At 45.9% G+C, this 26,470-nt stretch overlaps 1 long non-coding RNA gene across 1 annotated transcript; it reads left to right on the forward strand.

Annotated features, from left to right (window-relative positions):
* The first annotated feature begins 3,952 nt into the window (after positions 1-3,952).
* On the forward strand, positions 3,953-25,893 carry LOC115138902 (uncharacterized). The gene is made up of 3 exons (XR_003865021.2): positions 3,953-4,040; positions 20,173-20,211; positions 25,763-25,893. It is a non-coding gene; the product is annotated as an uncharacterized LOC115138902 (long non-coding RNA).
* The last annotated feature ends 577 nt before the right edge of the window (positions 25,894-26,470 follow it).

Here is a 26,470-nt window from a genome sequence, read left to right on the forward strand (position 1 = left end):
GTAGAGGATTGGTCGCAACCTACGTCCAGGGTGCAGCTACAATGTTTGGATTTGCCCATTTCTACCGCCGTTCCATTTGAGGCTACAGCACCCTGGAAGCCCCCCTCTCTGCACTCACCTCTCCCAAGGTACCGTTCACATGGTCCCCAGCTGTTGACAGAGCCTTTGTGGACCTGAAGCCCCCATCCTCGTCCATCCGGACCGTCCCGTCAGTTTGTGGTTGAGGTTGACGTTTCTGACGTTAGAGTGGGGGCTATCCTGTCCCAGCGGTCTGCCCAGGACCAAAAGCTCCATCCCTGTGCCTTCTTGTCCCATCATCTCTATTCTGCAGCAAGAAACTACAATGTAGGTAACCAAGAATTTCTGGCGGTCAAGATGGCACTGGAGGAGTGGAGGCACTGGCTTGAAGGAGCAGAACATCCATTTTTGGTTCGGACACCCCATAAGAATTTGTAATATCTCCGCACAGCCAAGCAACTTAACTCCAGGCAGGCCCGGTGGGCTCTGTTATTCGCCAGATTCAACTTCATCATTTCCTACCGCCCAGGGTCCAAGAATGTGAAACATGGTGCCCTCTCTCGCCTATACAGTTCCGCTGCCACTCCCTCTGACCCCGAGACCATCCTCCCTACCTCATGCCTTGTGGATTCAGTGGGCTGGGTTATTGACACCCTGGTCCGCAAGTTCCCAGCCTGCCCCTGGAGGGGGCCCGGCTAACAGGTTGTTCGTCCCTAATTCAGTCCAGTTCCGGGTCCTGGAATGGGCTCATTCCTCCAGGCTTACCTGCCACCCGGGTTCCTGTCGAACCCTGGCCTTCCTCCGACAACGTTTCTGATGGCCTACAATGGTTCCTGATGCCTCTGTCTTTGTTGCCGCATGCACTGTTTGTGCTCACAATAAAACTCTGCGGCAAGCTCCGTCTGGAGTCCTTCAGCCACTACCTGTCCCTCATCGTCCTTGGTCCGATGTTTCCCTGGACTTTGTCACTGGGCTCCCTCCAGTGGCAACAGCATCATTCTGACGGTAGTGGATCGGTTTTCAAAGGCCGTCCATTTCATTGCTCTCCCCAAACTACCCTCTGCCAAAGAGACGACCCAGCTCCTTCATGTCTTCCGGATCCATGGACTCCCGATGGACATGGTCTCTGACCGGGGTCCTCAGTTCTTGTCTTGGTTCTGGCGTTCTGCACCATTATTGTGTCGTCGGCCAGCCTGTCCTCCGGATCCCCCCCAATCCAACGGCCAGTCGGAGCGAGCGAACCAAGACCTGGAAACAAACTTAAAACCTCTTGAGTGTATGGGGCAGTATTTTCGTGTTTGGCTGAAAAACGTACCCAATTGAAACGGCCTATTTCTCAGGTCCAGAAATTAGAATAGATTAGGATAGAAACCACTCTAAAGTTTCCAAAACTGCCAAAATATTGTCTGTGAGTATAACAGAACTGATATTGCAGGCGAAAACCTGAGGAAAATCCAACAAGAAAGTGCTGTTTTTCCTGAAAGCTCTCTGTTCCATTGGATGCCTTGCCTCCATTTAAAGGGATATCAACCAGATTCCTTTTCCTATGGCTTCCTCAAGGTGTGAACAGTCTTTAGACATAGTTTCAGGCTTTTATTTTTTTTAAATGAGCGAGAAAGATCACATCGCGTCATTGTATGGCTGGGTGACCGCAGCGTTTTGTATGCGCAAAAGCTTGGAGCATCCATTTTCTCTCTCTCTCCCTCTCTGAAGAAGCTACATTCCCGGTTGATATATTATTGATTATATATTGTAAAAACAACCTGAGGATTGATTATAAAAAACGTTTGACATGTTTCTACAAACATTGTGGATACTATTTGGAATTTTCGTCTGCGATGTCGTGAACGCTTGAGCCTGTGGATTTCTGAACATAACTCACTAACCAAATGGAGGTATTTTGGATATAAAAATAATCTTTATGGAACAAAAGGAACATTTATTGTGTAACTGGGAGTCTCGTGAGTGCAAACATCCGAAGATCATCAAAGGTAAGCGATTTAATTTATTGCTTTTCTGATTTTCTGATTTTCGTGACCAATCTACTTGGCTGCTAGCTGTTTGTAATATTTTTCCTACTGAGAGAGATGTACCTACATAAACACTTGTTATGCTTTCGCCGAAAAGCTTTATTGAAATCTGACACGCCAGGTGGATTAACAACAAGGTAAACTGTGATTTTCTATATTGCACTTGTGATTTCATGAAAATTAAATATTTTTAGTGATTTAATTTGAATTTGGCGCTCTGCAATTCAGCGGTGGTTGACGAAAATTATCCCGCTAACGGGATGGGTGCATCAAGAAGATGCCTTGTCTCGACCAACCCCACTACCTAGAGCCGACAACTGGTCTGGGTGGAGTATGCCCAGAATACTCTTCCCTGTCCGGCCATGGGACTCTCCCCTTTCGAGTGCTCCATGGGGTTGTTCCCAGAACAAGAGCAAGAAGTCAACATACCCTCGACCCAGATGTTCATCCGCCGCTGTCAGCGTACCTGGAGGAGAGCTTGGGCGGCGCTTCTCATGACCAATTCCAGGTATCGTCGACAAGCGGACCACCACCGGACTATGTCATCGATGTCCATCCGGCGTACACGGTGTTCGACCACGGGGCAGGAGTTTCCAGTACCTGGATGACTGGGAGGGTTATGGCCAGGAGGAGAGGTGCTGGCTCCCCGCTAGAGACATCCTGGACCCAGCCCTCATTGCTGACTTCCACCGCCGGCACCCTGGTCAACCAAGTATGCGTCCAGGTAGAACGCCAGGTGGCGCCCATAGAAGGGGGGTACTGTCACACCCTGATCTGTTTCACCTGTCCTTTTGCTTGTCTCCACCTCCATCAAGGTGTCACCCATCTTCCTCATTATCCCCTGTGTATTTATATCTGTGTTTTCTGTCTGTCTGTGCCAGTTCGTCTTGTTTGCCAAGTCAACCAGCGTTTTTCTCCTAGTTCCTGTTTTACCCCAGTCTCTTGTTTTTCTCGACCTCCTGGTTCTGACATTTGCTTGTCCCTGACCTGCCTTTTACCTACCCCTTGGACTATAATAAATATCAGAGCTCAAACTATCTGCCTCCCGTGTCTGCATCTGGGTCTCGCCTTGTGTCGTTATAGTTCAATAAATTGAGTTCTATTTTGCTACTTGAAGGTCTGTAATTTGTCTCAATATATTTCAAGATGTGTAGCCTAACATGCACGGTGATTTGCCAAATCTGTGATTTAGTGTGGTTTTACGGGGTAAGCATGAGAGTAAGCCGCTTCAATATTGCTCATGGGAGTTTTACTTACTTAAACATGTTACTTACTTAAACAAAAGGATTATGATTGGAGATACAATTTATATTAATGTTCCATTGGGTAGAGATCAGAGCCATGTTTATAGATGTGTGGCAAAAGAGATGGGACACTGAGCACAAGGGCCGGCATTTATATGCCCTCCAAAGAAAGGTTGATGACCAAGATTCAAAGGTGAGATTAGGAAGGAAGAGGTGGTGTTGGCTCGATTGCGCTTAGAACACTGTACATTGAACTCGTCATTATATCTGGTTGGCAAGCATGTGAATGGTTTGTGTCTGGAGTGTATGGTAGATGAAATGATGGAGCATGTGTTGTTATATTGTTGTTGTAAGTATGTTGAAGTGAGGGACAGATTGAAGTGTAGGGTCATTGATGTTGGATGGGGTTGGAAGAAATTTTGGGAATGGTGGAAGGTCTAAGGTTAATTAGAAGTTAGTAGTGCTCTTTTTTTATTTTCTCAGAAGTACTGAGTTAGGTAGGAGGGTTTAGAAATGTTGTAAGCCATGATTGGCAACACACTCCAGCAAGGTAGGTGGCGGCATGCACCTTTAACGTTGATTTGCGGACCACTATTATATCATAGAGGAAGAAGAAGAATACCAAACTAAGAGTAGGTGGAGGAGGAGGAGATGTGTCACTTGATGGGTTTCGAAAGCATTTGAGGGTGAAAAGTAAAGATTAAGAAAATAAATTATGCAGGAGCAAGTAGCAAGAAAGCAAACCAAGGTAAGTTGAATATAACTAGAAAGTTATTCATTTTGCACATTAATGTCCTGTTTCCAGCTAGTCTAAATAATTGATTAAATACTAAATGTGATGCAAGCTAAAGTTAGTTTGCTAAAATGTTTTTCTAGCTAATGTTAGCTAGCCAACAGTTTAGCCTTAGATACCAATTTAGAAAACAATTGAATTTAGCTAACTAGCAAGCTAAATATAGCTTGCTAGCTCAACAGTTTTAGTCTTACTATCAAGCTAGCTTGATAGTAAACTATTTAAACCTGCAGGCTAACTAGCCAGCTAAATATTTTGCTGTTCTAGTAGTAACAGCATGAATGCACAGAGAGTTCTGCTGCTCTTGGAGCATAACTGTGTCAATCACAGTAGGTATTGCTGCTCTAAGAGTAGTTTTAGTCAACTGGATCTTCTGCTGCTCTAAGAGCAGAACTGTACTGTGTTATCTTGATGTTGCTTCTCTAGAAGCAGCTCAAGTAAACTATCAGCACTGCCGCTCAACTAGCCCCAGATTTTGCTGCTCTAAGAGCAGAACTGTCAGTACTGGACTGCATTCCAAACATGAATTTCCAGGCAAGGGCGGTCCATTTAAAACTCCTTCCTTCCTCGCCACTTGCCCTGCAAGTGTATACTCCTCAGCCCTCAAATGAAGTGGACACTTCCGATGATGTATAACATCTGACGAGTATACACTTGCAGGGCGAAGATGGAAGGAAGGAATGATTTTTAAATGGACTGTGTTAATAATTAGATATGTAGAAGGGTGAGCCGGTCAAGGATCGATTCAGACAAAGTGGTAAATTGTATGACAAGCGACAGTTTATTCAGAGTGAAGATATCTGGTACAGCGTAATTACGGCTCTTCCGTTAGCTCGCATAGAACAGCAGGCAAGAGACCTGATGAAATCCGAGCAAGGGTAGCATTCCAGAGGGACATCAGAGACTGCAATGTTCTCTGCTTCACGGAAACATGGCTTACTGGGAAGACGCTATCCGATGCGGTGCAGCCAACGGGTTTCTCCACGCATCGCGCCGACAGAAACAAACATCTTTCTGGTAAGAAGAGCGGCGGGGGCGTATGCCTCATGACTAACGAGACATGGTGTGATGAAGGAAACATACAGGAACTCAAATCCTTCTGTTCACCTGATTTAGAATTCCTCACAATCAAATGTAGACCGCATTATCTTCCAAGAGAATTCTCTTCGATTATAATCACAGCCGTATATATCCCCCCCCAAGCAGACACATCGATGGCTCTGAACGAACTTTATTTAACTCTTTGCAAACTGGAAACCATTTATCCGGAGGCTGCATTCATTGTAGCTGGGGATTTTAACAAAGCTAATCTGAAAACAAGACTCCCTAAATTTTATCAGCATATCGATTGCGCAACCAGGGGTGGTAAAACCTTGGATCATTGTTACTCTAACTTCCGCGACGCATATAAGGCCCTGCCCCGCCCCTTTCGGAAAAGCTGACCACGACTCCATTTTGTTGATCCCTGCCTACAGGCAGAAACTTAAACAAGAGGCTCCCACGCTGAGGTCTGTCCAACGCTGGTCAGACCAAGCTGACTCCACACTCCAAGACTGCTTCCATCACGTGGACTGGGACATGTTTCGTATTGCGTCAGATAAAAATATTGACGAATACGCTGATTCGGTGTGCGAGTTCATTAGAACGTGTGTTGAAGATGTCGTTCCCATAGCAACGATAAAAACATTCCCTAACCAGAAACCGTGGATTGATGGCAGCATTCGCGTGAAACTGAAAGCGCGAACCACTGCTTTTAATCAGGGCAAGGTGTCTGGCAACATGACCGAATACAAACAGTGCAGCTATTCCCTCCGCAAGGCTATTAAACAAGCTAAGCGTCAGTACAGAGACAAAGTAGAATCTCAATTCAACGGCTCAGACACAAGAGGCATGTGGCAGGGTCTACAGTCAATCACGGACTACAAGAAGAAACCCAGCCCAGTCACGGACCAGGATGTCTTGCTCCCAGGCAGACTAAATAACTTTTTGCCCGCTTTGAGGACAATACAGTGCCACTGACACGGCCTGCAACGAAAACATGCGGTCTCTCCTTCACTGCAGCCGAGGTGAGTAAGACATTTAAACGTGTTAACCCTCGCAAGGCTGCAGGCCCAGACGGCATCCCCAGCCGCGCCCTCAGAGCATGCGCAGACCAGCTGGCCGGTGTGTTTACGGACATATTCAATCAATCCCTATACCAGTCTGCTGTTTCCACATGCTTCAAGAGGGCCACCATTGTTCCTGTTCCCAAGAAAGCTAAGGTAACTGAGCTAAACGACTACCGCCCGTAGCACTCACTTCCGTCATCATGAAGTGCTTTGAGAGACTAGTCAAGGACCATATCACCTCCACCCTACCTGACACCCTAGACCCACTCCAATTTGCTTACCGCCCAAATAGGTCCACAGACGATGCAATCTCAACCACACTGCACACTGCCCTAACCCACCTGGACAAGAGGAATACCTATGTGAGAATGCTGTTCATCGACTACAGCTCGGCATTCAACACCATAGTACCCTCCAAGCTCGTCATCAAGCTCGAGACCCTGGGTCTCGACCCCGCCCTGTGCAACTGGGTACTGGACTTCCTGACGGGCCGCCCCCAGGTGGTGAGGGTAGGCAACAACATATCCTCCCGCTGATCCTCAACACGGGGCCCCACAAGGGTGCGTTCTGAGCCCTCTCCTGTACTCCCTGTTCACCCACGACTGCGTGGCCACGCACGCTCCAACTCAATCATCAAGTTTGCGGACGACACAACAGTGGTAGGCTTGATTACCAACAACGACGAGACGGCCTACAGGGAGGAGGTGAGGGCCCTCGGAGTGTGGTGTCAGGAAAATAACCTCACACTCAACGTCAACAAAACTAAGGAGATGATTGTGGACTTCAGGAAACAGCAGAGGGAACACCCCCTATCCACATCGATGGAACAGTAGTGGAGAGGGTAGCAAGTTTTAAGTTCCTCGGCATACACATCACAGACAAACTGAATTGGTCCACTCACACTGACAGCGTCGTGAAGAAGGCGCAGCAGCGCCTCTTCAACCTCAGGAGGCTGAAGAAATTTGGCTTGTCACCAAAAGCACTCACAAACTTCTACAGATGCACAATCGAGAGCATCCTGGCGGGCTGTATCACCGCCTGGTACGGCAACTGCTCCGCCCTCAACCGTAAGGCTCTCCAGAGGGTAGTGAGGTCTGCACAACGCATCACCGGGGGCAAACTACCTGCCCTCCAGGACACCTACACCACCCGATGTTACAGGAAGGCCATAAAGATCATCAAGGACATCAACCACCCGAACCACTGCCTGTTCACCCCGCTATCATCCAGAAGGCGAGGTCAGTACAGGTGCATCAAAGCTGGGACTGAGAGACTGAAAAACAGCTTCTATCTCAAGGCTATCAGACTGTTAAACAGCCACCATTGAGTGGCTGCTGCCAACACACTGTCATTGACACTGACCCAACTCCAGCCACTTTAATAATGGGAATTGATGGGAAATGATGTAAATATATCACTAGCCACTTTAAACAATGCTACCTTATATAATGTTACTTACCCTACATTATTCATCTCATATGCATACGTATATACTGTACTCTACATCATCGACTGCATCCTTATGTAATACATGTATCACTAGCCACTTTAACTATGCCACTTTGTTTACTTTGTCTACATACTCATCTCATATGTATATACTGTACTCGATACCATCTACTGTATGCTGCTCTGTACCATCACTCACTCATATATCCTTATGTACATATTCTTTATCCCCTTACACTGTGTATAAGACAGTAGTTTTAGAATTGTTAGTTAGATTACTTGTTGGTTATCACTGCATTGTCGGAACTAGAAGCACAAGCATTTCGCTACACTCGCATTAACATCTGCTAACCATGTGTATGTGACAAATAAAATTTGATTTGATTTGAAGCGACCGTTAACATTCAGTACACCCCTAATATACAGAACAGAAAGTAGGTTGATTCTAGAAGATCGGATCTTTGGATTGGTTCAAGCTGGGGTGTAGTCTGTAGTCTTCCGCCATTGGCTCAGTTGTCTGTCCGTCATCGTAGAATCCTCTTCGGGCACACAATGTTTGGCTAGAAAGGAGATTATGTGTGTGCGCTGGTTTGGCAGTTAGTGTGTAATGTGGGAGCTATCCTGTAGGGGACCCCACAGGCTTTACAGTGAGTTGTAGCCATGTATTAGCAGTAGGCTGGTCACCTGCATAAGAAATAGCATTTCTTTACAAAACCCTCTCTTCACGTCTCACCAGAGACGTGACACAACCTAACTAGATCCAGACACAAAGAGAAACTTCTCCCAAAGGGACTATGAAATAAGGCACGGTATTAAACAGAAATAGATATATATGTATTACCATCATGTTCTCCATTCAATCCCACTATGTACTAAGTTGGCTACCAGCCACCTAGGAACTTACAACCCTCATTTAACAGAGCGGAGAACAACAGCTCAAAATAAAAGTAAAATGCTTGTCCACATAAGCCAACTTTTTCTCGCAGGAAAAAGTTTTGATTCCCTCTCTTCACATCTCCAAAGAGATGTGACTTAAACTAGGCAAGTCAGGCGGAATGATCCACTTGCATAACACATACATACATCCCCACAAGGCAATAGCAGATATAATGTAAACCTAATAGGCACTCTCCTCCTCATCCTCGAATTCAAGTAGGTCTTTATCCAGCAGAGGAAACATCTGGGAAGGGGAGGAAGGGTCAATAGCTCTAGAGATAACCCTAGTGGTAAGGGAACGGATGCATGGAATGCAACAGCATCCACAGAGAACTAAAATGGCAGCGAACACCGAAATGGACACCAAAATGGAGGAAACCAGGGTTTTATATTTACCAAACGCACTCATCCAGGAGTCCCACATCGAGGTATCTATCCCAGAATGAGATTTCATTTTACCATTAAGCGCCCGCAGACCCTCCAAAGCGACCGTCAAACTACCATCCGAGGCTGTGTTATTAGGGATGAAAGTACAACACTGGTCACCAAACATAGAGCAAACTCCGCCCTTCTCAGAGAGTAACATATCAATGGCAATACGATTTTGGAAAGCCATCAGGCTGGTTGCAGCCAGTTGACCATGTACTGCTTCAAAACCCTGCTGAGTCCAGTTGCCTAGTCTTTGGACGTTGTAATGTATATAGTTAATACGATCAACATTCTTGTTAATTGTGCACCACCAACAGATGGATGATTCAAACCCTGCAGCTACCTGATCTATTAACTTATACTCATCAGGCACTCCCCTAGGGACTCCGATAGCGTCTATGTAGGAGGGGTCTCCACTAGATGGGGTGGTGTCTCTCCTGGAACGTCCCCTATATCCGGGATTCACTCCTGGATCCGCAGAACAAGGTCCTCGGCTCCTATAGGGTAGATAGAAACAGGCAACAAGAGAGTAACAAGTGCACAGCGTCCAGTACTGTTGGAGGGTAACTTATCAAACAGGACCGTACTACCACACCACCACCACACATCTGCTCTGGATATTGGCCTGAGGCTCCCCTTAATATTAATTGTATCCAGACACCAATCCGCAGGAATCCATCCCACCTCGGTTCCTCCTCCCGTCATATTGACACAAGTAAAATTTGCCCTTGCAACCTGGTTGGAAAACACTGGGTTCCTAGTGGTGAATTTAGTAACCGGATAGACCTCATCCCAGGCAGTACAATTATCCCTGGGGTTATCTGTAGTCATAAGAGGGATTAGACATGCTAGAGTCACTACTGCTGGGACAATGCGGAGCAATGGACGAGCTCCCATGCACACCACACAACTCTGCCTGGTGGTATTTGCAGCTTCCTCGGTCAACAATAGCCAATTATTGGAAAAACCTGAGACTCCTGTGGCTGTTAAAATTACATCATCCGGACTTTTAAGCCTGGATATTGCCTCCACCGGGCCAAACAGTGGGGATGACGGGACCCTTTTACGGGTGTGGTCATGTCATTCCTTACTGTAACCGAAGTCGGTTTAGGATTATTAGTCACGCAAATTCGCCACAACCAATATCTGACCCCGAATTCCCTGGGGCCAGTATGAAATCATAACACCCTAAAGGCTGGCCCCTGGCCTAACAGTAAGTTTCAGTCCCGTATTTGTCTTAGTTAAAGTCAGTCGCTTCCGCCATTTCACTGCCCCCTCGTCTGTTGTCCAGTCTTCCCACCCATTACCTGTCTCCCCCACCAAATTCCTCCAAGACCAATCGCCAACCTTCCCTAATGTCATATACCAGACATGTCCGGCAAACCAGAGTGCATTGGCCCCACCTGTTCCCTCCCCTTTAGCCTAGAGTACCCTAAAGTCCCCAAGGGATGTTAATGATATTAGTTGCGTTTGCAGGGACGCAAACGGTCGTGCTCCGTATGTCGTTGGCCTTACAATCAGTGTCAGGGGTGGTGGAATGCCTCTTGCACAAATGATTGGTCAGTTCTATATGTGCCATGGATGTGGTCAGGTTGGATGACCCATTAGAGGGTCCTATATCTGCTTGTAATGTAGGTGTATGATGCTCTAATACCCACAGGAGAATCCCCATGGAAACTCCTGTGACTACAATAAAAATAACAAACACGGGGCCCGATATCCCCAATCTCGTCCAGGGATAGCCCCTATCTCTGGACGACCTGTTAGTTGGTGTGCTGGGGAGTTGCTCCCACATCCTCACCAACTAAGGGTTCTGTGGTTGTAATGAAATTTAGGTCGCTCAAATCGACCCTGACTTCAGTCAGAGTTCTAGAAGGAGTCGGTGCTGGTGTACAATGAGTCAAGTGGTGCCAAGGTGCGCCCGATTTACCTTTGACCTGGACTGAGTGTGAAGTAACCTCCTTCACTTCGTACGGTCCAGTCCACCTGGGATCCGCCCACTTTCTTTTGTGGACCTTGATCCTCACCCAATCGCCGACCTTTACCCTCAGTTGCTCCGGATCTCCCGTCAGCTCCCCCTCATGGACTTTGTGTATCTGTTTGGAAAGAGCTGCGGACAGTTCCGTCAATTTTCTTACATAGTCAGTCATACCTATCTGGTGTACATCAAGAGGGGGCATATGACCTCCCTCTCTTGGTGGACCTGGCATTACTCTCCCTGTCATTATTTTGTGGGGTGAGAGATGAGTCCCTGCCCCAGGTGATGACCTCATGGCCATCAACGCCAGTGGCAGGGCCTCCACCCATGTCAGTTTTGTACCAGCACACACTTTGGCTATCTTACACTTAAGAGATTGGTTGCAGCGCTCCACAAGGCCTTGGGCCTGCGGCTTATACACGGAACCAAACTTGTGTATAATGCCGAACCTCTCCTCCACCTGTCTCAGGTGTTTGTTTGCGAAGTGGGACCCATTGTCGCTTCGGATATGTCTAGGGACCCCATATCTAGGTATGAGTTCTGTCTGTAGCCACTTAATGACCGTTTTCCCATCCTCCTTAGCTGTTGGAATTGCTTCTACCCATCTAGAGAATCTATCTACCATTACTAGCAAATATCTCTTCCCGTTCTTTACATTGTCTTCTCCCATGTCTGTATAGTCTATACTGATGTCTTGGGAAACATGCGTTTGGCACCGGGTAGGCCCCCATCGGGGTTTGGTAAGGCTTCTTTGGATTGTGGCTCCCACATATGTTGCATTCGTCACAGAATAAATCTGTCATGTCCTTCATGTGGGGGTGCCACCATATGTACGAAACCTTCTGTAAAGTTCTGAGTTTCCCTTCATGAGTGGGTCCATGGGCTTCCCTTATCAGTTCTGGACAGAGATTAGCCGGAGCCACCAGTCGGCCATCATGGCATCTCCATATTCCATCTGGTCCCTTAGAGCCTCCCTTCTGTGTCCAAACCGAATGTTCGTAAGGGCCTGCCTCTTCCTGTAGTTCTAGTATGTGTTGGCTTGTCAATTCAGTCCTTGCCGGTTCTATCCCGAGCACCATCTGTCGGGGGCTGTATCCTCCTGCGGCCTTGGCTGCCAGGTCTGCGGCATCATTTCCTTGATTGATTCTGCTGGTCAGTCTTTGGTGGCCTCGGCATTTCATTATGGCCACTGTCTTTGGTAAGGACACGGCATGCATCAAACGTTCCATTTGGGCTCGGTGCTTGATGGGTAGGTTACCTGTGGTGGTAAAGTTGCGCCTAACCCATTGTGGTCCATCTATGTGCACAGCTCCGTGTGCGTATGCCGAGTCCGTGTAAATGTTTACAGTTTTTCCTTCGGCTTTCTCTAGAGCTTGAGTCAAAGCCACAATTTCCGCAAGTTGTGCCGATGCTGGCTGGGGGATAATTCCTGATTCCAACGTGACATGTGTTTTGTCATGCAGCTGCTGTACGACCGCATAGGCAGCTACGTTTCCTGTGTCTCCCTTGTAGCAACATCCGTCTGTGTACAGCCATAGGTCTGGAGATGTCAGTGGTTCATTTTCCAGGTCTGGTCTCAGTTTGAGCTCTTGTGCTGCCCTCTCTTGGCAGGAGTGTGCTAGGCCATCTTCTGCGGTGAGTGCATCTGCCATGTTCTTGTCGGTGTTCACAAAAGTGATGTGTGACTGGGTGCATTTGTTCTGGATTTTGTTTTTCTGTCCGCACTGAAGGTAAATTCTTTGCTGATGAGGTATGCTGCCACCCCGTGGTGGGTGTGTATTTGCATCTTGTGGCACATTACCAGATGGGCTGTCTTCTCAATCGCCTTGGCTACCGCCGCAACGTATCTGGAACAGGCGGTCTGGCCGGTTTCAATGTGGTCAAGTTTTGAAGAGTGGTACATGAGTACTCTTCTCTCCCCCTCATGTTTCTGAAAAAGGACGGCGGATGCAAAGCCTTCCTTTTCAGAAACATCCAGGTGAAATGTTTTACCGTAGTCAGGTGCCGTGAGAGCAGCAGCCACAGACAGGTCAGTCTTCAGGAGCCCAAACGCCGTTGAAGCTTCAGGAGTCCATGTAAGTGGGGCCTGTAGGTTTCTTGGGCCAGCTTCTCGAACAATTTCTCTCAGAGGTTCAGTTCTTTCAGTATAGTCTGGGATGTGAGTACGGCTGTATCCCGTCAACCCCAGGAAAGAGAGCATTCCTGAAACAGTAATGGGCCTGGGATGATGTAGGATTGAGTCTCGGTGTGATTTTGAGAGGCCGGCCCCCTCGCTTGAGATTTCCCTTCCCAGGAACAGAACGGTTCGTCTGCATGATTGGACTTTTGACATCTTGACTTTGTAGCCTTTGACTGACAGAAAGTCTAACAGGGTTTTAGTCATTTCTAGACAGAGGTCTGAGGTGGGAGCCCCCAGCAACAGGTCGTCTACGTATTGTATGAGTATCACTCCTTCTGGGATTTTCAGTTCTGCCAGGTGAGTCTTCAGAATATAATTGAAGATTCCAGGGGAAGAAGTGTAACCTTGGGGAAGTACGGAATAGGTAAATTGCTGATTCTCGTAGGTAAAGGCAAAAAGTGGCTGGGAAGCCTCATCCAATGGGATGCTGAAAAAGGCATTGGCCAAGTCCACTACGGTGAAATACCGATGTTTGGGTGACAGGTTGCTCAGTATGATGTGTGGGTCTGGAACAGGGAGATCGATGGGTGTGGTAACTTCATTTACAGCCCGGAAATCCTGCACCATCCGGTATGTTTCTCCTCCTGCCTTCAGAACAGGAAGTATGGGGGTGTTCCAGGGTGACCGAGTCCTGTATATGCACCCAGCTCCAAGGAGGCCTTCGATAGTGGATCTGATCCCCTCTGTCTGTTCATGCTTCAGTCGATATTGGGTTCGAAATATTGGTACCTGTGCCGGATTGGTTAGGGTAATGCACACTGGTTGGACCTGTAACTTTCCCACGTCAAATGGTGTGGTTGTCCATATTGCCTTGTCTATGGAGTCCAAGACAGCAGGGGAGGAAGGGTGATCAGAATATGGTTTCCCGTGATGCCTGGGGAGAGTGAGGCGCTCAGGCTGGCACTGTTCTTCAGTGTCCACCATAGTCAGACGCCACATCTCTTCGGTGGTTGCCTTCAACAGGCCTGGTGTTCTAGTCGCTTCCCAAGTGAGTTTCGAGGCCCTTTTTATCATTGGACCCAGGCTTCGGGCCTCGTGTCCATTCCCTACTGCGAGGGTCACGTGTGGAGCAGAGTCGGGTCCCAGTTGATACCAAGGTTTAATATGGTGTGGGAGTATGACTGGGGCTGCCACCCCCTCAGGGCCGCACACGATGGTAAGGCAGCGTATGTTTGGGGTAAGATGCATCATGTTTTCATCCCAATCTTGTGTGTACGGCGTGTCTTCGTCGTCAGTGACGTTGAGAGTGCAGTGCAACTCAGCCTGTGGTGTCTTATAGGGATGAAAGGTGTATATTAGCTTCCTCCATTGGTTGAATTGAAATTGGATGGCAGGAGTTCCAGGTCCAGATGGTAGGCATTTGAGCCAGTAAACCTCCTGTGTGGTGGATAGAGCAGGTGCGGGCAGAATTGGGAGCATCAGGATTCAGGCCCTTGGCGGTGGATCGAGCGCGACCTCCACACCTGACTCAGTTAGGTAGATTGCGCATCCTAACTTACAGAGTAGGTCTCGACCTAGTAGGTTGATTGGGCAATTTGGACAATATAGGAATTGGTGTTTCAAACTGGAAGGGCCCCACTGGAACAATAGTGGAGTAGTTTTGTATTGATCTTCAGGATTTCCTGAAACCCCCACCACCTTTATCTTGTCTGAAGTGAGGGGTTGATGAGAATTGATGGCGGAATATGTACATCCAGTGTCCACAAGGAACCTGTGGGTGACCCCTTGTACTACGCATGTAATAGTGGGTTCCGTGTGGACAGAGAATTGTTGGCCATCTAACCCGACTGGTGGTGGTGGGCAGCCTCATTCCCATGGGGGGTATCCCTCGGACATCCCCTGGAAGGTGGGACCGGTAGGGGGCGCTGGGTTGTAGGCTGGTTGATATCCCTGGGCAGGGGCTGGGTACCTTGGGGCCCCTCTTCCCCGTTGTCCACCTCTCCTCCCCCTGTAGGCCAAGTATGACTGGCGCTGCTGTGAGAGGGGAGCGGGGCAGTCTCTGGCGTAATGGCCTTCGTGGTTACAGTTGTAGCAATGAATGGGTCTTGCTTGTGGCGGTCCCCCCCCCCTGTTTGTGGTGCCCCCCCCCCCCCATGCTGGTCCTGGGTGGTTGGAGAAACTCGGCTGGGCATAACCTCCATATCCGTAGCTGGCTCCTGGATTTGGAGGGGCGGCGTATACGACCGGTGCCTGTGCGGGGGTCGGTGGTGCTGGAGCGGCCACCAACATCTGGTTCATGGTCTGAGTCACAATCTTGGCTATATCAGTGGGTTCCTCCTCCACCATTTGCTTTTTAGGCTTTGCGGTCTTTTGGGCCTCATTCAATTGTAATTTGAGCAACTGGAGTTGCAGCGACTGAACTTGTGAATCAGCCGTGCCCTTGTCTTTGTTGTATTGAGAGATGTGATGGTGGACATGGGAGTTGAATTGGGCAGTGGGCAAGGCCATCAGCCCCACTGTGGCCCTAAGCTTGGTTTTCACTTCTGTGGGTGTCCCATTCACCACCATCTCCTTCCACATGCTGAGAGTGGTTCCGCTCTGGTCATGGGGTTCAATGTGGACTGACCTCCAGGTGGTCTTGGCCCTATCTAGGTATTGAGCTGCCTGCTCCCCGTCTTCCATGGCAAAAGAGGTAAGGGTTGCATAATTTTTCTCGGTGGGATATGCCCTTCTGAGCTTATTCCACAGTGATACTCTGTATTTCTCAGGTTCTGTTGCTGACCCCAATGTTCCCAGTCCTGCTGTGTTTATTAGGGCATTCATGGTCGTGTAGTCGGTTGACCTAGCCAATAAGGCCTTCATGTCCCCCAAGGCAAGCCGGACCCCAGAAGTTAGGGACTGAAGCTGAAGCAGCCAAGCTGAGGCACCCCCATGTAAGCTCGGGAGCTGTTCCATCAGGGCCGTCAAATCTTGCATCTTCCAGGCAACGTATTCCTCTCGGTGCGTTGTGTCGTCCATCCTGAGTGGCATTTGATACAGCCCATGTCGTCTTTGGGCTTCTTCTTCTTCTTCTCTCCTTTGTCTGGCTATGATGCGCTTCGACCGTCTTACTGCCGTTTCAACAGGGGTTGATTTTCCCTTAAAAACTCCTTGTATCAGGACTATTTCACCCGTTTCTGCTGCGACTTCTTCCATGAGTTTCAGTTGGCTTTTTGCCTCCCATACACCTGCAGCCGTGAGGGGAACGTCTTCCTCTGTCTCCTCTTGTGGTTCCATATCATCTCCTCCCTGTTCTTCCGGTTCGCTGAAAGTCATTAAATTTTCTTCTTGTCGGCGGCCACTTGTGAAATACTCCTTACTAATATCGCTCCTTGGTTCCCCTCTATGTTCTCTGTACACACTGGATGTGCAGGAGGTGGGGGTTCCCCTCCCCTCTGACTTCAAGCTGCTCCCGTTGCCCCCTGCTCCATCTATGAATGGATTCCTCGTGTGGCCACTGGGGTGGAGCTGTTCTCGCATAGATCGAGGGGCATGCATGTCAGATGGCCCTGGTGTGCACCTTTGTGCACCCCCTGGTGTGGAGTAACCCTGTGGGCCAGGCTTTAATTCTTCACACTGCAGGTGGCCCCCTTTGATCAACGTATCCCCTCGGAGTACTCCTTCTTTTACAAGGAACACAGGGGCCTGTGTTGACGCGGGCCCGGCCCTTTTCCCCTTATCAGTATAAGGTGGAGGCAAATTTGATAGGACCGGGTAAAGGGGTCGGGTCGTTGAGGGCACATGTGTTGGCGGGGCAGAGGGAGATGGATTTGGCGACATCTCCTGGTGGTGGCCCGTCTGCTCATCTTCCCCTTCTGAGGGAGTGGCCACCCCCATCATTTCCGTTTTTTTATTCAGTTGTGCTCTTAGCGCCTCTTCGATGGCCCAAGTTCCTATCTTCAGTTCCTGCCCTTTCTCTCTGTTTAGTCCCTTCTTTCTTAAATACGTGATTTTTGTTCTTTTCTGCCTCTTTCTCTCTAGCTTCCTGCAGCGTCTCTCTTAACCCACATTCCATTGTTTTCAGCTGAACTCCGGATGACGGTCCCCCTCCTAAATAACCTTCTTGTGTCCATTTTAGCTTTAATCCCTCCCAAACTTTCTTCATGTGCTTCCATTGTTCCTTTCCCCCTGATCTATATTCTATTTTTTGTTCTAGGAACTCATTAAACCTCAGCTTTGGAGTATTGGGGGTCGCCATTGTGAATTTGCTTTAATCGTAATTTAATTTAATTCGGAATTTAATCGTAGTTTTAATCGGAATTCTCTCCTTCTATCTGAATATAGTTAGCATATACTTCGCCCGACGTTGATTAATACCCACAATGTATTCGAAGAGACACTGCTGCTCGTGCTCTGTCTTATCTCTGAGCTTCTCCTTAGTATGTTTTAGTTCGAGAAAAAACGAATGGGTTGGTATAGCATTTGTGGAGCGCACAACCAAGGGATCTATTCGACTATTTAGTCTCAATATTTAAATATTATATTCAGATATTATTTCAATTATACATCAGTCATTTTGTTCCTGATTATACATTTAACACAGAAGTCATAGGTACATACAACATAGAAGTTTCGGATTTATCCAATAACCCTTATTATAATTCTATCTCTCTCTCTCTATCTAACCACCAACAATCTTAATGGAAACAATTACAACCACATTGCATTTTAATATAAACAGTTACAAATAGACAAAACAAGGCAAAACATACAAATACATGTTATATCTCTGACCTCTATCAGTCGACCACTATCAGACCGGACTAAGCGGATTTACTGGATAAAATTCAACTCTATCCTGGATAGAATCCAATTCTATCCCCTACTGACCCCTATCGAACTGACCCCTATCAGAATTAAAATACACGTTATCTCTCTGACCCCTGAAAGCCGACCCCTATCGGTGAATCTCTATCAGACTAGCCTCGACCGGGTCACGGGACAAAATTACAATTTCTCCCCTCGGCGCTAGGTTTAATGAATAGTAGTTAACTATCCCCTTACTGATCTATATTCCCGACCCCTATCGAGCTGACCCCTATCAGAATTATTACACATGTCCGACCCCTATCAGTGAACCTCTATCAGACTAGCCTCGACCGGGTCACGGGACAAAATTACAATTTCTCCCCTCGGCGCTAGGTTTAATGAATAGTAGTTAACTATCCCCTTACTGATCTCTATTCCTGACCCCTATCGGAACTATCCAGGCCTTAAAGTGATCTCTCATCAGTTGAAAGCTATCAGACTGTGCTGACCGGGTCGCGGGACAAAATTACAATTTATCCCCTCGGCGCCAGATTTAATGAATAGTAATTAACTATCCCCTTACTGATATCTCATCAATGATTTATATCACTCCGGCCGTCGCCGGTTTGTTACCACATATGTTCACTTCACTGTCTTTGACTCGTCAGCAAATTATAAATTTACACAAGAATTCATACTTACTCGGAAATACTGATCAAAATTTAGACAGACTATACGACAATATGCAAAGTTTGATTTAACAGGTTTTGCTTACCTTATTTATGGTGCACCTTTAGATCAGTTTCCCGAGTTGAGCAGAATTGTTGTCCACCCCCGAAAAGTCTTCACTCGCCCTTCGTGAATCGTCCTTTCACCCGCTCACCCCCTTTCCCACACCCAATCAGCTCACTTCGACTGGACCGTTAGTTAACTATCCTCTGCTTACCAAGTTCTGTTAATAATTAGATATGTAGAAGGGTGAGCCGGTCAAGGATCGATTCAGACAAAGTGGTAAATTGTATGACAAGCGTTTATTCAGAGTGAAGATATCTGGTACAGCGTAATTACGGCTCTTCCGTTAGCTCGCATAGAACAGCAGGCAAGAGACCGTTAACATTCAGTACACCCCTAATATACAGAACAGAAAGTAGGTTGATTCTAGAAGATCAGATCTTTGGATTGGTTCAAGCTGGGGTGTAGTCTGTAGTCTTCCGCCATTGGCTCAGTTGTCTGTCCGTCATCGTAGAATCCTCTTCGGGCACACAATGTTTGGCTAGAAAGGAGATTATGTGTGTGCGCTGGTTTGGCAGTTAGTGTGTAATGTGGGAGCTATCCTGTAGGGGACCCCACAGGCTTTACAGTGAGTTGTAGCCATGTATTAGCAGTAGGCTGGTCACCTGCATAAGAAATAGCATTTCTTTACAACTGCCTTGCCCGGAAATTCGTGTTTGGAATTCGTCACTTGTTCATCCTGCAATGATTGTGTTTTCAGCTTGTGGGTGCTTTATATGAGCGACAGTCAATTAGGATTGTATGATAGCTAGCAAATTAATTAGCTAACTAATGTTAGCCTGTCTAGCTGGAACTTCTGAAGAAGGAAAATGTTTTATTTCTACAATTTCCAAAAGCTAACCCAAACAAACTAGATGTGTTTGTGCATTAGTAGCACAATTTAACTCATTTACATTCGTTTTTACTTGCACTTGTATGTTGACTCCCTATTAACGTTGAGGTTTTACTTTTCTTAGTGGAACTACAATAATCGTGAATTGAATTATGGGGCATTTTAGGCCACGAAGGGAACATAATTGTACACTCGCAAACTCTATTAAAAAAGGGAACATAATTGTACACTCGCAAACTCTATTTAAAACGAGGGCTGAGGGGCTTACGTTGAAAACTTCCCTTGCTTGACTAATCATTTGGACCGACGACAAATATGGCTGCTGTAAGTGGACGAGGGTGTGTATTTAATGAGTTTGAAACGCAGCCCTGGTCATCAGTCAGTACTTCATATTCCTCTTTCCCCATTTTCCGATATTCTTTTATTCACTTTTTTAAGGATGTAAAGTGTGTACTCGAGACGCATGTGAAATGCACTTCAAATAGACTGGGTATAATTTGTGGAACGTTCCAATAGGAATCTATTCCAAAACTTCGTAAAGTACAAGGATGCCAACAAACAACGCATACAGAGTAGCAAGATCAATTTGCTTAGCTTACTAGCTGCCGAATAGGCATAACCTCACCACTTAACTTATTCTTAATGTTTGTCCATAGGTTACCAGAGTGAGGAGCGACATTTTCGGAATAAACGTGGTGAGTGAAAAACATAATTAAATTGCACACTGCGGTATCTTATTCTGCAGATTCCTGTTGGAACGTTCCACAAATTATACCCACCCCTTCAAATAAACTCTGACTTTACTACTAACATCACTTATTTCCTGACTGTAAAACATGCATCATAAGATCCTCACCAAGATCCTCTTTTTGTTCCTAGGCGTGTAATGAGCTGGAGTCAGGTGTGAGTGAGAATGCCGTCTGGACTAGGGGTTGACGATATGAACAAAAATTAATATCACAATACTTTCCACTGTCCGGACGATAACATATATATACTGTACCATTTGTTTTTTTTGTTTTTTTTATTGTTTAAAAAAAAAACATGTTATGAGCCCTTCAAAGTTAATAAATGACAAAATATTGCTTTTAACGTTATAGAAACAGAAAGGGGCATTGCACTTTATTTTATTTTTTTACTTCTGCGTAATCCTGTGCAAACATGAAACTTTAAAGTATACGAAAACAAATATGTAGTAAAATTCAATAAACAAATATTTAAAGTACTTGGGATGTAAAGAGAATGGCTACAAATGGCTTACTTTTTCCTGCTAAATATAAGTGCAGTCTTTTTTCAGCATAACACCAGTCATTTTGAATTCAAGTTGTAAACCTTTTCAAACTAACTTCTTCAAGCATTAACCAGACAGTGTGTGTGTTTCTCAGTTTACCATGTAACAATTCACTGGCTCCCTCTTCACAAGTTCTGTGCCAGGAACACCAGCCTATTGACAGATTCTGGCTTCAAAGTTGCTCTGTGGCATGTGACCACATTGCCCCTAGTGCTAAATGCTCTCTGAGGGTGAACTTGTGGCAGGGATGCCTAAGTATTTCAGATAGAGTTGTCAGACAACTCACTTGTGGGAAGTTGAATGCGTGAACTCGCTACCAATCCAAAGGATCAGCCTCACTGTCTGCTGCCACCATCAGAGTGTAGCTGTCCAGCTCTTGCTCGATGACCTGTCTCTGGGTTCTTAAGGCCGGTACACTACTGGTTTTCTTAAAAAAGCTCCCAAGGCTCTTTTTGGACTTCTTTACTGATTGTGGAGCAGTGGCAGCTTCTTTCTCTCTCACTCTGGTCTTCTTCAAGAGAGAAGTCTCCAACGTCTGTGTTCCCTACCAGGAGGGCTTCTGTCTCTGAGGCAGCTTTCACCTTCACCTCCACCAGCTTCTCAGTGGTGATGTAGGTGGTCTTGAACCGTGGGTCCAAAAAGGTAGCTATGGTGAGCAGCTCATCTGTTTTAGGGTCGGTGTATTTGTCATTCAGGTAATCTCGGACCCTCATCTTAATCTTTCGGGTCAGTTTGGCTTCGCCCTCATTTGATTTCAGAACCTCCGCCTTGAACAAATGGATGACGGGCTTCAGATAGGACACACTCGCGTATGTCTCTCCTGACAGGGCATCTGTGAAATCCTGGAGGGGCTTAAGTGCTGCCGTGATAGATTCAAAGACCTCAATGCCTTGCCAGGAGGGTGCAAGGTGCCGTGTTTTGTTTTTCTCTGCCTCCAGGACTCTTTCAATCATCTGCAGGTGAGATCCCCACCTTGTCGGGGATTCCGTGATGAGCTTGTGGAGGGGGAGGCTCAGTTTATCCTGTGCACTTTGTCAGGACCTTCTGCTTCTTCCAACTATAGGAAAATGTGCTGACTACTTTCTTGCACACTTCTGTGGCCCGGGAAACCCGAGGTTCGTTTTGGACACTTCTCTTTGGAAAAAGTAAAAATAATTACATTTGAATCAACTTTTATTCAATAACAATAACATTGCATCTGCTGTAATTACAGCAATTTACAGCATGGACTCTGGACATGATTACAAATGTAATCCATCTATAGATTTACATACAACTGTTGTGATTAAGAGAGCTATGTTGCTTTAGAAAACGGGATCATTTATTGAGTAGGCTATTTATTGCGAGGATAGATTCATATATTGAAACCATAGGCTAATGTATAAATAAAAACAATGTTTGGATATTGCACACACTTACAAATACTATATATTTATATAGCTGTATATATTTGGCTTAACTTATAAGAAGGATCAGGCAGTGTAATCAACTATAACTTTAAACAGAGGAAATTAAGAGTGCAATAGTTATTCTGCATTTTAAGTTATATTGTTTTTAAGTTCAGTTGTTTTTCTAACTAGCTCTGTGTTTTGGATGTTGAAACTTAGCAATGGCAATGTGTAGCCTGTGTCTGAAACACCCTAGTCTTGTCCATTTGTTCAGCTCTAATGCTTTGATCATGTTCGATCCGCTGTCAGTAGTCATACATACTTGACGAGACTCTTTCAAGCCCCAGGATGAAAATGCACCCCTCAGCCCAACTGCAATTATTTCTCTAGTGTGGTTGTCTGGGAAATAAGAGGTCTGAATGCTTTTGATTTGCAGCTTCCAGTTGTCATCAATGTAATGAATCGGGAGGCTAATGTAGGGCTTTGTGGTCCTGCTTGACCATAAGTCGACAGTGGTAGAGAAGAATGCAGCGTTACGAATTTCGTTGGCAACTCTGTCCCAACATTTTGGGTAGAGTTCTGGTAGACATGCTGAAGTATTTGACTCAGGGTCTCGTATCTTGGGTCTAGAGTTCGAATCGACTTTCTGAAACCGTCCTTCTCCACAGTTTGAATTGGTTTCATGTCTTTCGCTCTGTGATACGTAATTGTACTCGTTCTCATTCCACTTCTTGCTCGTCTTGTCATATGGAGTACCACTACCGAATGATGCCTTGAGTGACAGCTGAGTGCAGGCCTGGTTTGAAGATGTCTTGGGACTTGCTCTGGGGATTTGTTGCTCGCATTCTGGTAGATTCTTCATATACGCGCACATGCAGGGTTTTCAGGTGGTGAAAAAGATTGCTGTAGTTTCCACCTTTTGGCTAGCACAATGCGTCGACACAATTTACAGTACTGTTTTTTTTGGTCGAGGTCGGATATCTTCACGCCAAACCAGTTCCAAATGGCAGAGGAGGCAAGCTTTTTTTTTACCAATTCTTTGTCGTCCTGCAAATCAACCTCAATAGCGTTATTTTCCTCGTGTTCAGTCATCCTCAATGCTTGCTTACAGATTGGCACTTGATTTTCGGACACTTTCACTAACAAAAGGAGTTTACTTCACTAAATGTTCTCTTACTCTGCTGTTGCGCATGCTTGTTTTGACTTTGATTGTCAGGCAGATAGCGTGTAACATCTATGCTTCTAGTTTTTTTCTTTGCTAAAAAAGGCAGTTTTTAGTCAAATACACATTTTGAACTAGCCCACATCACTCGATTTGAAATTTTGAACAAAACAAAAATGTCTTATTTAATACATTTATTAAATTGATCAAGATCTGCACAATATGGCTAAATCCATATCATGGCACAATGTCATACCGGTATTCACATTTATACCGGTACACCCCCCCACCCCTAGTCTGGAAACATACAGCTCATCATACCAGGGAGACTGACTGCTTCGCAGTGTCACAACACACACTTACACTATACATTTTTGTTCCTATTTAATCTACACTGAACAAAAATATAAATGCAACCATTTCAAAGATTTTACTGAGTTACAGTTCAGTCAATTTCAATAAATTCATTAGGCCCTAATCGATGGATTTCACATCACTGGGAATACATATGTATCTGTTGGTCACAGATACCTTAAAAAAAGGTATGGATCAGAAAACCAGTCAATCTGGTGTGTTTACCATTTGCCTCATGCAACACAATTATATCTCTTTCTGAATATTGCCGGGAACTGGAACAAGCTGTCATGCACGTCGATCCAGAGCATCCCACACATGCCCATTGGGTGACCTGTCTGGTGAGTATGCAGGCCATGGAAGAACTGCTTCCAGGAATTGATTACAGAACCTTGCGACGTTGGGCCGTGCATTATCATGCTGAAACATGAGGTGATGGTGGCGGATGAATGGCACAACAATGATCCTCAGGATCTCCTCACGGTATCTTTGTGTATTCAAATTTCCATCAATAAAATGCAATTGTATTTGTTGTCTGTAACTTATGCCTGCCCATGACCATTGGTTCTCCTTCATTTTTATTTAGTGTATTTTCACCCCTTTTTTCGCCCCAATTTCATGGTATCCAACTGGTAATAGTTAGTCTTCTCATCTCTGTACGGACTCGGGAGAGGCGAAGGTCGAGAGCCATGCGTCCTCTGAAACACAGCCCAACCAAGCCGCACTGGTTCTTGACACAATTCCCATCCAACCCGGAAGCCAGCCGCACCAATGTGTCGGAGGAAACACCTAACACCTGGCGACCTTGTCAGCGTGCACTGCGCCCGGCCCGCCACAGGAGTCGCTAGTGCGCGATGAGACAAGGATATCCCTGCCGGCCTAACCCGGACAACGCTGGGCCGATTGTGCGCCGCCCCATGGGCGTCCCGGTCGCGGCCGGCTGCGACAGAGCCTGGACTAGAACCCAGAATCTCTAGTGGCACAGCTAGCACTGCGAGGAAGTGCCTTAGACCACTGCGCCACTCGGGAGGCCTGTTCTCCTTCATTTTTGAATAAATTAATTTGTTAAACTGTTCAACTATTGTCTCTCTGAGTCAACTACTCACCACATTTTTATGCACTGCAGTGCTAGCTAGCTGTAGCTTATTCTTTCAGTACTAGATTCATTCTCTGATCCTTTGATTGGATGGACATGTCAGTTCATGCTGCAAGAGCTCTGATAGGTTAGAGGACGTCCTCTGGAGGTTGTTATAATTACTGTGTAAGTCTATGGAAGGGGGTGAGAACCATGAGCCTCCTAGGTTTAGTATTGAAGTGAATGTACCCAGAGGAAGACAGAAGTTACCTGTCCTCCAGCTACACCATGGTGCTACCCTAAAGAGTGCTACTGTAGACTTTCATTGCAAAACGGTGTGTTTTAACCAATTATTTAGTGACATTAATATATTTAGTATCTAAAAATGATAACTTTATATTTCACTATTTTTATGTAATTCACTGAGGAGGATGGTTCTCCCCTTCCTCCTCTGACAAGCCTCCACTGGTAAACACATTTGAGAGAACTAAGCTTTTTTTGCATATGGACAATTTTTGGGATCTTTTATTTCAGCTCATGAAACATGGGACCAACACTTTACATGTTGCATTTTATATTTTTGTTCATATGTATACATAACACAAGTTACTGCTATAGAGATTAAAAAGATGTTAGTGGGTTTTCAGTGCTGTGCAGTGTAATCTCTTTGTCCCTGTGACAGTGCGCTCCTCCCCTGGTGGTGGCGGCTAACATTGATGATAAGATAGGGGGGTGTGCTGCCAGCCAACCCAATACCAAAATGTCCTGAAGTAAGATCTGAATGACATTTGTTTGGGTCCCCAATATTCATTAGGAACCAAACGGAAAGAACATTTACTAAAACAGGGAGACACTACCTGAACTTGTCCAATAGGAAACACATTTTTTCCTGTTGTGAAATGTTTTACAACAGTTTGCCCTAATGAATACCAACCCTGATCGTAGCCCCTAACAATGGTTTGTGGTTCTCTTACAGGTACCTGTTGAAGTTTGGCACTGTCAGACCCTACCTGGGCTACAACACTATGCAGGACTTCTTTTCCACTATGGCCACTGCAGGCCAACCCCACGTGTGATGACCGCCACTGCAGAAAACAGCAGGACAGCTATAAGGTAAAGAAGGCTCCTTCCTCTCGCTCTCACTTTCTGTCTCTGGTGGTCGCTGTGTTTTTTTTTCTCTCTCTCTCTTCCTGTTTGTCTCTATCTCCTCTCTGTTTCTCTCTCTACCTCTCCCATCATGACCTAAGGTGTGTGAGGGGATGTATATGACTAAGTACAGTTGTAATTGACGGTGTTGTGGCCTATGACAATCAAATGTAAAGCACACATGACAGAAGCTCCATGGAAAGTGTCACCAATGTTTTTTACCACATGATGTGCTGTTTTTGCAAGATCGAATCCCCGAGCTGACAAGGTAAAAATCTGTCGTTCTGGGCAGTTAACCCACTGTTCCTAGGCCGTCATTGAAAATAAGAACTTGTTCTTAACTGACTTGCCTAGTTAAATAAAGGTAAAACAAATTTAAAAAATATATATATATTAATTTCACTTGCTACATCTAATGGTTTTGATCATGTTGTGGCGTTAACCTGTTAAATGATGAGGGCCATAAACAATACCTAGTATTGCTTATACTGCCAGAAATAAAAAATAGTTATAAATTGCTGATTTGTAGTCACTTTTG

This window comes from Oncorhynchus nerka, linkage group LG12, assembly GCF_034236695.1.
Source record: "Oncorhynchus nerka isolate Pitt River linkage group LG12, Oner_Uvic_2.0, whole genome shotgun sequence".
Lineage (NCBI taxonomy): Eukaryota > Metazoa > Chordata > Actinopteri > Salmoniformes > Salmonidae > Oncorhynchus > Oncorhynchus nerka.